The sequence below is a fragment of the Callithrix jacchus genome, chromosome 13 (assembly GCF_049354715.1).
Source record: "Callithrix jacchus isolate 240 chromosome 13, calJac240_pri, whole genome shotgun sequence".
NCBI classification, from domain to species: domain Eukaryota; kingdom Metazoa; phylum Chordata; class Mammalia; order Primates; family Cebidae; genus Callithrix; species Callithrix jacchus.
In genome coordinates, this window is record NC_133514.1 from 104870270 (window position 1) to 104880658 (window position 10389).

The window sequence follows — 10389 nt, forward strand, 5'->3', positions numbered from 1 at the left end:
TGGGGACCCGGGCCGCGGTGGGCGGGTCGGGGGGTCCCCAGTCTGCACCTCGGACCTGGACAGCGAGAGCGTGGAGCTGAAATTCTCAGGTTTCCAGAAGCAGCCCTGTATCCCCGTCACCGCAGGTACTTTTTGGCTGCCCCTAAAAGTTAACGTAACCCAGCCAGAGTGGGGTCCCGCTTTCCAAACAGGCCCGAATAGACACTCCACTACCTGGGTCCCTGGAATGGGGGACAAGAAGCAGGGGAGTACGGACATGCAAGTCCTAGGGGTTATATGGAAGCGCGAGCCCTCAGGAACCTCGGGGCTCTCACCCTATTCCACACCTTAAAAGGGACGTGCTTAGAATGTCTTATTCCCCGTAGAAAATCTCCCGCCCCATGAGTTAACTGCGAAATAGGAGAATGAAGGAGAAAGGCCCTTGGTAGAAGATGGTTCCCTGCCCTTTGCGCCTTTTGAAAGGATTTCCCTGCAGAATGAAAACCTAAAACTCTCTTCTAGAGCTCTGGTGACGGTCAGCCTGCGGACGTTCCCGAGTATCCCCCAGCAGGGCTCAGCTGAGTGTGATCCCCACGGGTTCCCGCGGCACTTGGAAAGAATCCCCATTTTCACTCCCCCGAGTGGCTTATTGAAATGCTTCTGCCAAGATTTCTTTCTATTTTGGGGCAGGTGGGGGTCGGGGACGGAGTCTCACCCAGGCTGGAGTGCAATGGTGCGATCTCTGCTCAAGTGATTCTCGTGCCTCAGCCTCCCGAGTAGCTGGGATTACAAGCCTGCACCACACCCCCGGCTAATTTTCGTATTTTTTGGTAAAGACGAGGTTTCACCATGTTGGCTAGGCTGGTGTCCTACTCCAGACCTCAGGTGATCCGCCTGCTTCGGCCTCCCAAAGTGCTGGGATTACAGTCGTGAGCAACCTCGCCCGGCCTAATTTTTTTTTTTTTTTTTTTTTTTTTTTTTAGAGGAAGCCGTATGAACCAATGGGGACTCTAGGTAACCTACTATAAAAATCACAGTGTAACTCAGTGCACCTTGTCATGTTCCACAAGTACATCCTGTTGATGGGTTTCTAAAAGCACTGTCCTTAAGCAGGTACAGAAAATTGGTCATCTAGAAACAGACAAAGCTTATGAGTATCAGTTGTCTCTAGGATCCCAATTAAAACGCGCCTCCTAGAGCCGTCTGACTGATCCTTATCCCTTTGTTCCCCCAAGCTAAAACCTCTATTGAACACCTGAAAGGAGTGAAAGTTGTATGCATGTTTTAGAAGCCTAATCTTGAAGTAGAAGACTTCAAGAGTCTTTATGTTAAGACTCAACTTTAGGGCAGGAAGGAGACTTTGTTTTGTTTTGTTTAAGACAGGGTCCTACCGTGCTGCCCAGCCTGGAATGTGGTGGCTGAAATCCTGGCTCACTACAGGTGTGATCTCCTAGACTCAAGCATCCTCCTGCCTCAGCCTCCCAAGTAGATGGGGGACTACAGGAGTGCCAACATGCCCAGCCAAGTTTTGTACTTTTTAATATTTATAGATTGGGGTCTCTCTTTGTTGCTCAGGCTTGGTCTTGACCCTAGCCTCAAGCCATCTTCCTGCCTCAGCCTCCCAAAGTGCTGGAATTGCAGGAGTGAGCCACTATGCCCAGCTCCAGCACTTTGGGAGGCTGAGGCAGGTGGATCACAAGGTCAGGAGTTCAAGACCAGCCTGGCCAAGATGGTGAAACTCCGTCTCTACTAAAAATACAAAAATTAGCCAGGCATGGTGGTAGGCACCTGTAATCTCAGCTAGTCAGGAGGCTGAGGCAGGAGAATCGCTTGAATCCAGGAGGTGGAGGTTGCAGTAAGCCGAGATCGCACCACTGCACTCTAGCTTGGGTAACAGAGTAAGACGAGAGAGAGAGAGAGAGAGAGAGAGAGAGAGAGAGAGAGAGAGAGAGAGAGAGAGAGAGAGAGAGAGAGACTGTGATGTTGGCAAGGAGTTGGAATAAGGAAGGTGAATTACAATATCCCAAGATTTTATTAGGAAAATTCAGCCTAGAAATGCTATGATTATACAAGAATGACTTTAAAGACTACTCTTCAGAAGCTAATTTGAGGGATCAGTAATTGTTCCAAAATTTTTCAACTCTTTTATTCAGCTGCTTTTGAAACAATTCTTGGGGGATTCAAGCATTCAGCATGCTGTGGAGTAACCACTCCCATCCTTAGTCTTTCCCTTCCACCGGCTGGGATTTTAATTCACAGAGCATCATGGGTGTTCTGCCTTCTGTCCAGTCTTGTAAAGCTGTCACACAGAGAAGGTTAATTAACTGGGGCAGACTGGGATAGGCCAGTTCTTAAGGCTGGTCAGAGGCCAGCACTGGGGCGGGCAGAAACAGTTTGAGTCAGAGGAGGAACAGGCAACAACACGTCCCAGCAGAGGCTTCAGTGAGAAATTCCAGGATCAAGGCTGCTAGGACCAGGCAGTGTTTAGAGCTTCAGGCCAGCAGGCAGCATGGTCAGAGAACTGGCATTGCTCTGGAGACTGGGCACTGCTCACGTGTGGGAGAGAGAGAGAATCAAGCCTGCATCCCAGGTCTTGAAAAACTAGGGCCATCAGGATGGGACCCCAGCACTGGGGATGGAGATAAAGATCCACATATTCATGAATTCATACAAAAAAAAAATGAGTATGGGCTGTGTACTGGGAACCTGGCCCCAGGATTAGGATAGAGAAAACACCCCAAATTCCTGCCCTCACAGAACTTAACATTCTAATGGAGGAAGCAAATAACACCCCAACTGTCAATGAAAAGAGTTGAACTCTGTAAAATATTTGAAGAGATTTATACTGAGCCAATTATGAGTGACCATGGCCCATGACACAGCCCCCAGGAAGTCCTGAGAACGTGTGCCCCAGGTGGTTGGGGTGCAGCTTGGTTTCATACATTTTAGGAAGGCATGATACATCAATCAAATACATTTAAGAAATATTGGTCCAGAAAGGCGGAACAACTCAAAGCAGAGGCTTCCAGGCTGTAGGTGAATTTAAACATTTTCTGGTTGACAATTGGTTGAGTTTGTGTAAAGATCTGGGATAGATAGAAAGGGAAAGTTCAAGTTAAGATAAAGACTGTGGAGACCAAACTTCTTTTGAAGTCTTAGAGCAGCTTCCTTCAGAGATGATAGGTGACAAATGTTTCCTGTTCAGATCTTAGTTATCTCTTTAGGATAGAAAGGGTCTGAAAGAAAAACATTTAGCTATGTTAATAGAGATTCTTTACAGATGCAAATTTTCCTCCACAAAGAACAGCTTTGCAGGGTCATTTCAAAATATGGCAAAAAAGACCAGGCATGGTGGTTCACGCCTGTAATCCCAGCACTTCGGGAGGCTGAGACAGACAGATCACCTGAGGTCAGGAGTTTGAGACCAGCCTGACCCACATGGAGAAACCCTGTCTCTACTAAAAATACAAAATTATCCAGGAATGGTGATGCATACCTATCATCCCAGCTGCTTGGGAGGCTGAGGCAGGAGAATTGCTTGAACCTGGGAGGCAGAGGTTGCAGTGAGCCGAGATTGCACCATTGCACTCCAGCCTGGGCAACAAGAGCAAAACTCCATCTCATACAAAAAAAAAAAAAAAAAAAAAAGAACGGAAAGATGTTTTCATATAGAATATTTTGATTTTCTTCTTTGTCTCATAATGTTATGCCAGAGTCAGGTTGGAAAGTAAATCATGATATATAGAGTTAAACCCATCTATAAATCATGATATATAGAGTTAAATCAAACCCATCTGGGCCAGGCACAGTGACTCACACCTGTAATCCCAGTACTTTGGGAGGCTGAGGTGGGTGGATCACGAGGTAAGGAGTTCAAGACCAGTCTAGCCAAGATGGTGAAACCACATCTCTACTAAAAATACAAAAATTAGTCAGGCGTGGTGGCAGGTGCCTGTAGTCCCAGGTACTCAGGAGGCTGAGGCAGAGAATTGCTTGAACCCAGGAGGCAGAGGTTGCAGTGAGCTGAGATCATGCCATTGCACTCCAGCCTGGGTGACAGAGTGAGACTCCGTTAAAAAAAAAAAAATCTGATGAGAATTTATGATTTGTAGAGCATGACTCCCCAGACCCTTTAGATAGGAATTCGGGCAAGATTAAAAAAAAAATCAGAGTTTAGTCCTCAGAACATGGTAAACAAAGAAATTGTATGTTGGAGAGTGAAAAGGTAAGGGAGAAAACAAAGTGGGGAGGGGCATTATGAAATCTGTGCACTGGGGGATGTTTTAGATCAGTGGCCAGGGAGGGCCTCCCTGAGGAGGTATTTTCTGAGCTGAGAACTGCAGGAAGAAAGGGAATGTGTCATGCCAGTAAATAGGGAAAGCCTGTTCCCATCCTCAGGGAACAAGTGCAGGGTGTCCGCACTTCCCATGGGCAAAGGTCAAGATGCTGGAACAGGGTTACAAGGTCAATGAGATCTATAACATTGATTGATGCTGAGTCACCTGAGTTTGTATTATAGCTGCTTACATTGGGGCTGGAATGAGTTCTTCATCTTTGTACCTGTACATGGAGCACAGGTGCCCAATAAATGTTTATTGAGCTGAGCCCTTAAATCTCCGAGAACCTGGCATGGAGCTGAGATTAATGTCATCTCATAATACCCAGGGCAGCCCTTCTGTCAGGGATGGCACTTTCACAAAAGAATGTGATGATCTCTTCAGTCGCTTTTCATTACTGTCTTCCTGATCTGGGAGGGCAGAGATCATCTTTCAACTTGTATCCTAAGTACCTAACACGCTAAGAAGGATGTGGACAGGGGCAAGAAGGAAGGAAGAGAGAGGAATTGAGACGAGGAAACAAGCAAACCCTGTTCCGCGGTTGATCTCCTTACAGATCCTAATCCAGCTCAGTTACCGACAGTGACTTTTCTATTCAACATGCTTGAATTTTACATGTTAAAATTCACCTTGAATCTGCATTAGGGTGATAGTTGCACAACTCAGTAAATCTACTAAAAGTCATTGAACTCTACACTTAACACAGTGGATTTTATGGTATGTAAATTATACCTCAGTAAATTGGTTAAAAGCACTGAAGTGGGATCCCATGTTTAGACAGCTTTCACAAGCTGTCAATGATAAGACAAAGAGTCATCTTTAACTGAACACATTATCATCCTTCTTAATAGATGTCTGTCTAATAGATGTTTAAACCAAATTCATCTGCAAATTTACTTTTTCCTTATGTGATATTAGCCACCTTAAAGTATATATAGTCTTCAAAAATCTAAGAAGTCTTAAAGTTAGCCCAGGCATGGTGGCAGATGCCTGTGGTCCTCTCACTTTGGGAGGCCAAGGCAAATGGATCACCTGAGGTCAGGAGTTCGAGACCAGCCTGGCCAACATGGTGAAACTCCATCTCTACTAAAAATACAAATAGTAGCCAGGCATGGTGGCATGTGCCTGTAATCCCAGCTACCAGGGAGGCTAAGGCAGGAGAATCACTGGAACCTGGGAGGCAGATTGCACCACTGTACTTCAGCCTGGGCAACAGAGCAAGACTTCATCTTAAAAAAAAAAAAAGACTTAAAGTTGATTTAGTCTCAGAAAGTTTACTAGTAATTATTGCTCAATATAGTGCACACTTCAAAACTGTTTTTGTTTTGGGGCCCTATATAAACCAATGCCACAGACTTTTTATTCTCATAAGATGTTCTGAATGAAAAAGGTATTAATGTGACATATTGTCTAACCTCTTTCTTATTTAGAATCCAATCTAGTGCTGTTAAGAACAATGGAACTTCATCTAGAACAAAATACTGAAGTATTTTGGAAATCTCAAAAGATTTGAATAGGAAATATATCCCAGATTGCTTTTCTAAAAGTAGTGGTGGATTAAACAGAGCTACTTCTTTTTTGTTGTTGTTTTGTTTTGGAGTGTTTATACTGCCCAGGCTGGAGTGCAGTCGCACAATCTGGGCCTCCTGAGTTCAAGTGATTCTGCCTCAACCTCCCAAGTAGCTGGGATTACAGGCATGTGCCATGATGCCTGGCTAATTTATGTATTTTTAGTAGAGACGGGGTTTCAACAGTTGGCCAGGCTGGTCTCCAACTCCTGACTGCAAGTGATCCACTGCCTCAGCCTCCCAAAGTGCTAGGATTACAGGCATGAGTCACCACACCCAGCCTTTTCTTTCTTTCTTTTTTTTTTTTTTTTTTTTTTATGGAGTTTTACTCTGGTTACCCAGGCTGGAGTGCAATGGCACAATCTCAGCTCACTGAAACCTCCACCTCCCAGGTTCAAGCGATTCTCCTGATTCAGTCTCTCAAGTACTAGGATTGCAGGTGCCTGCCACTAGGCCCAGCTAATTTTTTGTAGTAGAGACGGGGGTTTCACTATGTTGACCAAGCTGGTCTCCAACTCCTGATCTCAGGCCATCCACCCACCTCGGCCTCCCAAAGTGCTGGGATTACAGGCACGAGCCACCACACCCGGCCTCTCAATTTTTTTAACCTCATCTTCCATATGCACAATACAGATTCCAAAACAGTTGTCTAGAATAACGTGACCATAGTCAAGAGTGGTGGCCGGTCACCATGCAACATGTTTAGCAACCTGCAGGCATAGGCCTCCATCTCTCATCTTGGGCAATGACTCTACACAATCAGTGTGGCCTTTATGGTGTATGTCCTGGCTAAACATCAGCTCAGACTATAATGTCAAAGTCCTCTGAACACCCTCCTAAACAGCAGGTATCTGCTGTGTTCTTATGTTTGTGCAGTTTGGGGTTGAGTAAGATCCTCACATCCACTAGCAAATTGCTGGTGTCTTTGCTATAAGTACGATAGAGGAGAATCATCATACACGGAACTCCATGCCTTGTACAATCAACACAAGAGAGCGTTCTCCCTCCCTAATGGATTTGAGTGACCCCATGTGATCAGCCAGGGAAGGGTTGGAATGTGTGACTCCCCTCTTACCCCACTGTCTGCCACCTCCGCCCTCTGTCCTATTCACCTTCCCTCCAGGTGACCTTCTGTCACCAACACGGTTCCAACTGTCCTCCTTGTCTTTCCTTTCCATTGGCTGTCAGTTCCTGGCATCCACTTGGCCCCTCCCCTCATCTAGTCACTAAACCTGCTGCTCCAGCTGTCAGATTACAGAATGGTGCCACTTCGAGAAAGGAGAAAAGGAACAAAAGAACCAGGAAGTCCCACCACTGTTTTTTGAGACCCCCAACTCTGATTTCAATGTCTTGCCCTCTCCTGGTCCACAGAACCTGGCTCCAGTTTCTCCAGGATCTATTCTTCTGTAATCCACCTGCACCTCATCCAAGTGGACTGGGCGCTCCTGTACCTGCCTCAGATCCATGCCTAGCTTCACACAGTTCTTCCCTCCCAACTGTCTCTGCTCTCAGCCACTGCCTGCCCTCATCATTCAAACTCAAGGAATGCAAGCATCTGTTTCTATTGCACCTGGGATTTCTATTGTGGGTCCCAGAATATAGGGGATCAAGTCAGTCCACCCTCTAGTGGTCAAGTGGAGAAGTGGTAGCCTCTGCACAGTACCCAGGTCAGACCCTTGCCGAGGTCAGCACAGGGGGATGCCGAATAAGACTTCATCACAGTCTTCCCTCTGCTGTTCCTTCCCTCCCTTTCCAGTGGGTGGAGTATACTGGGAGAGGGCATGGAGTAAAGGCCCCCTGCTCATTTCTCAACTCTTATCCTTCTATCTCTTCACAAATCCTTAAATGTTCACAGCAGATTTGATTGTTTTGAAGGTCACAAATCATTCTGCTACAGGACAAGGGAACTTCAGGATATCTACCATATCCAAAATTAATAGATTACAATAATTCCTTTTTTACTGGAGAACATTTGTAGAGTCTATGTGCCAGATCGTGTGTGTATTTCCCTATGTGTCTTTGCAAGAACCCTGGAATTATCCCCACTTCACAGGTGAGAAAACAAATGCCTACAGAATTTAGGCAACTTTCCCAATATGATGTCACCAGTAAATGGGGAACGTGGACTTGACTCAGGTCTGCTGAACCCAAAGCACTTTCCCTTAATTGCTGCACTGATTCCTCCCATAGACCAAAGAATCCAGGCAGTTAGACTGAGATATACATCTCAGTCTCTTCCAAGCCATTCTTGTTTTAGCTCAGGGTGCCTGACACTGCAGCTCACAATAGTTTAGGACCCCAAATCGGCCCTACAGTTCCAAGTGGATCTGTTCCTCTCATCCTCACTCTCACAGTTTCTTTGTACCTTTCCTTATACTGCAGCACAACCTACATTTGTACTTGTCAATCTCCAAAGATATGGCACTTTCAAAGTTTCTCAGGACATTTACGTCTCTGCCTCTCACCTTGACCTTGTCCCCTTCAAAGCTCACTCAAATTTCCCTAACCAGATTCATGTTTATCTTCTTTGCACTCTTATAACCCATCGTTTGTGATTTTATTTTGCACTTGCATTCTGCTTTATATCATAGTTAGCTGTTCACTCATTTGTAACACGCAGTAGATCCTGAGCTGTTGTTTATCCATCTCATCTACCCGTGTACACCCACACCCCAGAGGATCACGCAGAATAAAGTGTGCATGCCCTGCACACATCCAGTGCTTAATAAATGTTCACTTAAAATGGGTCAGGCACAGGCCAGGCGCGGTGGCTCAAGCCTGTAATCCCAGCACTTTGGGAGGCCGAGGAGGGTGGATCACGAGGTCAAGAGATCGAAACCACCTTCAACATGGTGAAACCCCATCTCTACTAAAAATACAAAAAATTAGCTGGGCATGGTAGCACATGCCTGTAATCCCAGCTACTCAGGAGGCTGAGGCAGGAGAATTGCCTGAACCCAGGAGGTGGAGGTTGCGGTGAGCCGAGATCGTGCCATTGTAGTCCAGCCTGGGTGACAAGAGCGAAACTCTGTCTCAAAAAAAAAAAAAAAAAAAATGGGTCAGGCGCAGTGGCTCAGGCCTGTAATTCCAGCACTTTAGGAGGCGGAGAGAGGTGGATCACCTAAGGTCAGGAGTTCAAGACCAGCCTGGCCAACATAGTGAAACCCCATTGTACTAAAAATACACAAATTAGCCAGGTGTGGTTGTGGCATCTGTAATCCCAGATACTTGGGAGGCTGAGGTGGGAGAATCGCTTCAGGCTGGGAGGTAGAGGTTGCAGGGAGCCAAGATCACTCCATTGCACTCCAGCCTGGGCAACAGAGCGAGTCTCCGTCTCAAAAAAAAATGTTCATTTAAATATGACCAGTCAGGACTTTCTATTTTCTCGAGTTTCCTATAGCCTCTTTAGGAGAATTATCCCTAAATTGTCTCTTCACCAATCTGTTACAACTCGGTTGCTCCAGGCTCTATGTAATCCCAGCTACTTGGGAGACTGAGATGGGAGAATCCCTTGAGCCTGGGAGGTGGAGGTTGCAGTGAGCCAAGATCATGCCATTGCACTCCAGCCTGGGCAACAGAGTGAGACTGCATCTCAGAAAATAAAAATAAAAATAAATAAAAAGTGATCATTTAAAATGACAAGTTGGGACTTTCTGTTTTCTCTTCCAGAGTCATGTTTCCTATAGCCCCTCTAATTAGAATTAGTCCTAAATGGTCTCTTCACAAATCTATTCCAACCCAGTTGATCCAGCTCTGTCAGAGTGAGATTTAGGATTATTTTCCAAATTCATTTAAAACAGAGATAAGAGAAGGCGATGGGTGTGGATAGGGTAAAGGTTTTGACATGACATGAGAGTTCTCACTCTTGGTTTATAGTAATATGGACTTCCCAGTGCCAATCCTCACCTTATGTTACGATTGAATTCTGTCCCCCAAAATTCACATGTTGAGGTTCTAACCCCCAATACCTCAGAATGTGACCATATTTGGAGATTAGGGTCTTTACAGAGATCATGGAATTAAGATCAGGTCAGTACGGTGGACTCTAATCCTGTAGGACTGATGTTCATATAAGTAGAGGAAATCGGCTGAACATAGTGGCTCACACCTGTAATGCCAGCACTTTGGGAGGTGGAAGAGGGAAGATCACCTGAGGTCAGGAGTTCGAGACCAGCCTGGTCAACAGGGTGAAACCCTGTCTCTACTAAAAATATAAAAATTAGCCAGGTGTGGTGGTATGTGCCTATAATCCCAGCTATTTGGGAGGCTGAGGCAGGAGAGTCACTTGAACCCGGGAGGCAGAGATTGCAGTAAGCCAAGATCATGCCACTGCACTGCAGCCTGGGCAAGGGAATGAGACTCTGTCTCAAAATAAATAAATAAATAAATAAATAAAAAGGTAGAGGAAATTATGGGCATAGGGGAGACGATGTGAAGACAGGGAACCGATGCCATCAATAAGCCAAGGAGGAAGGCCTGGAACAGATCCCTCCCTCACAGCCCTC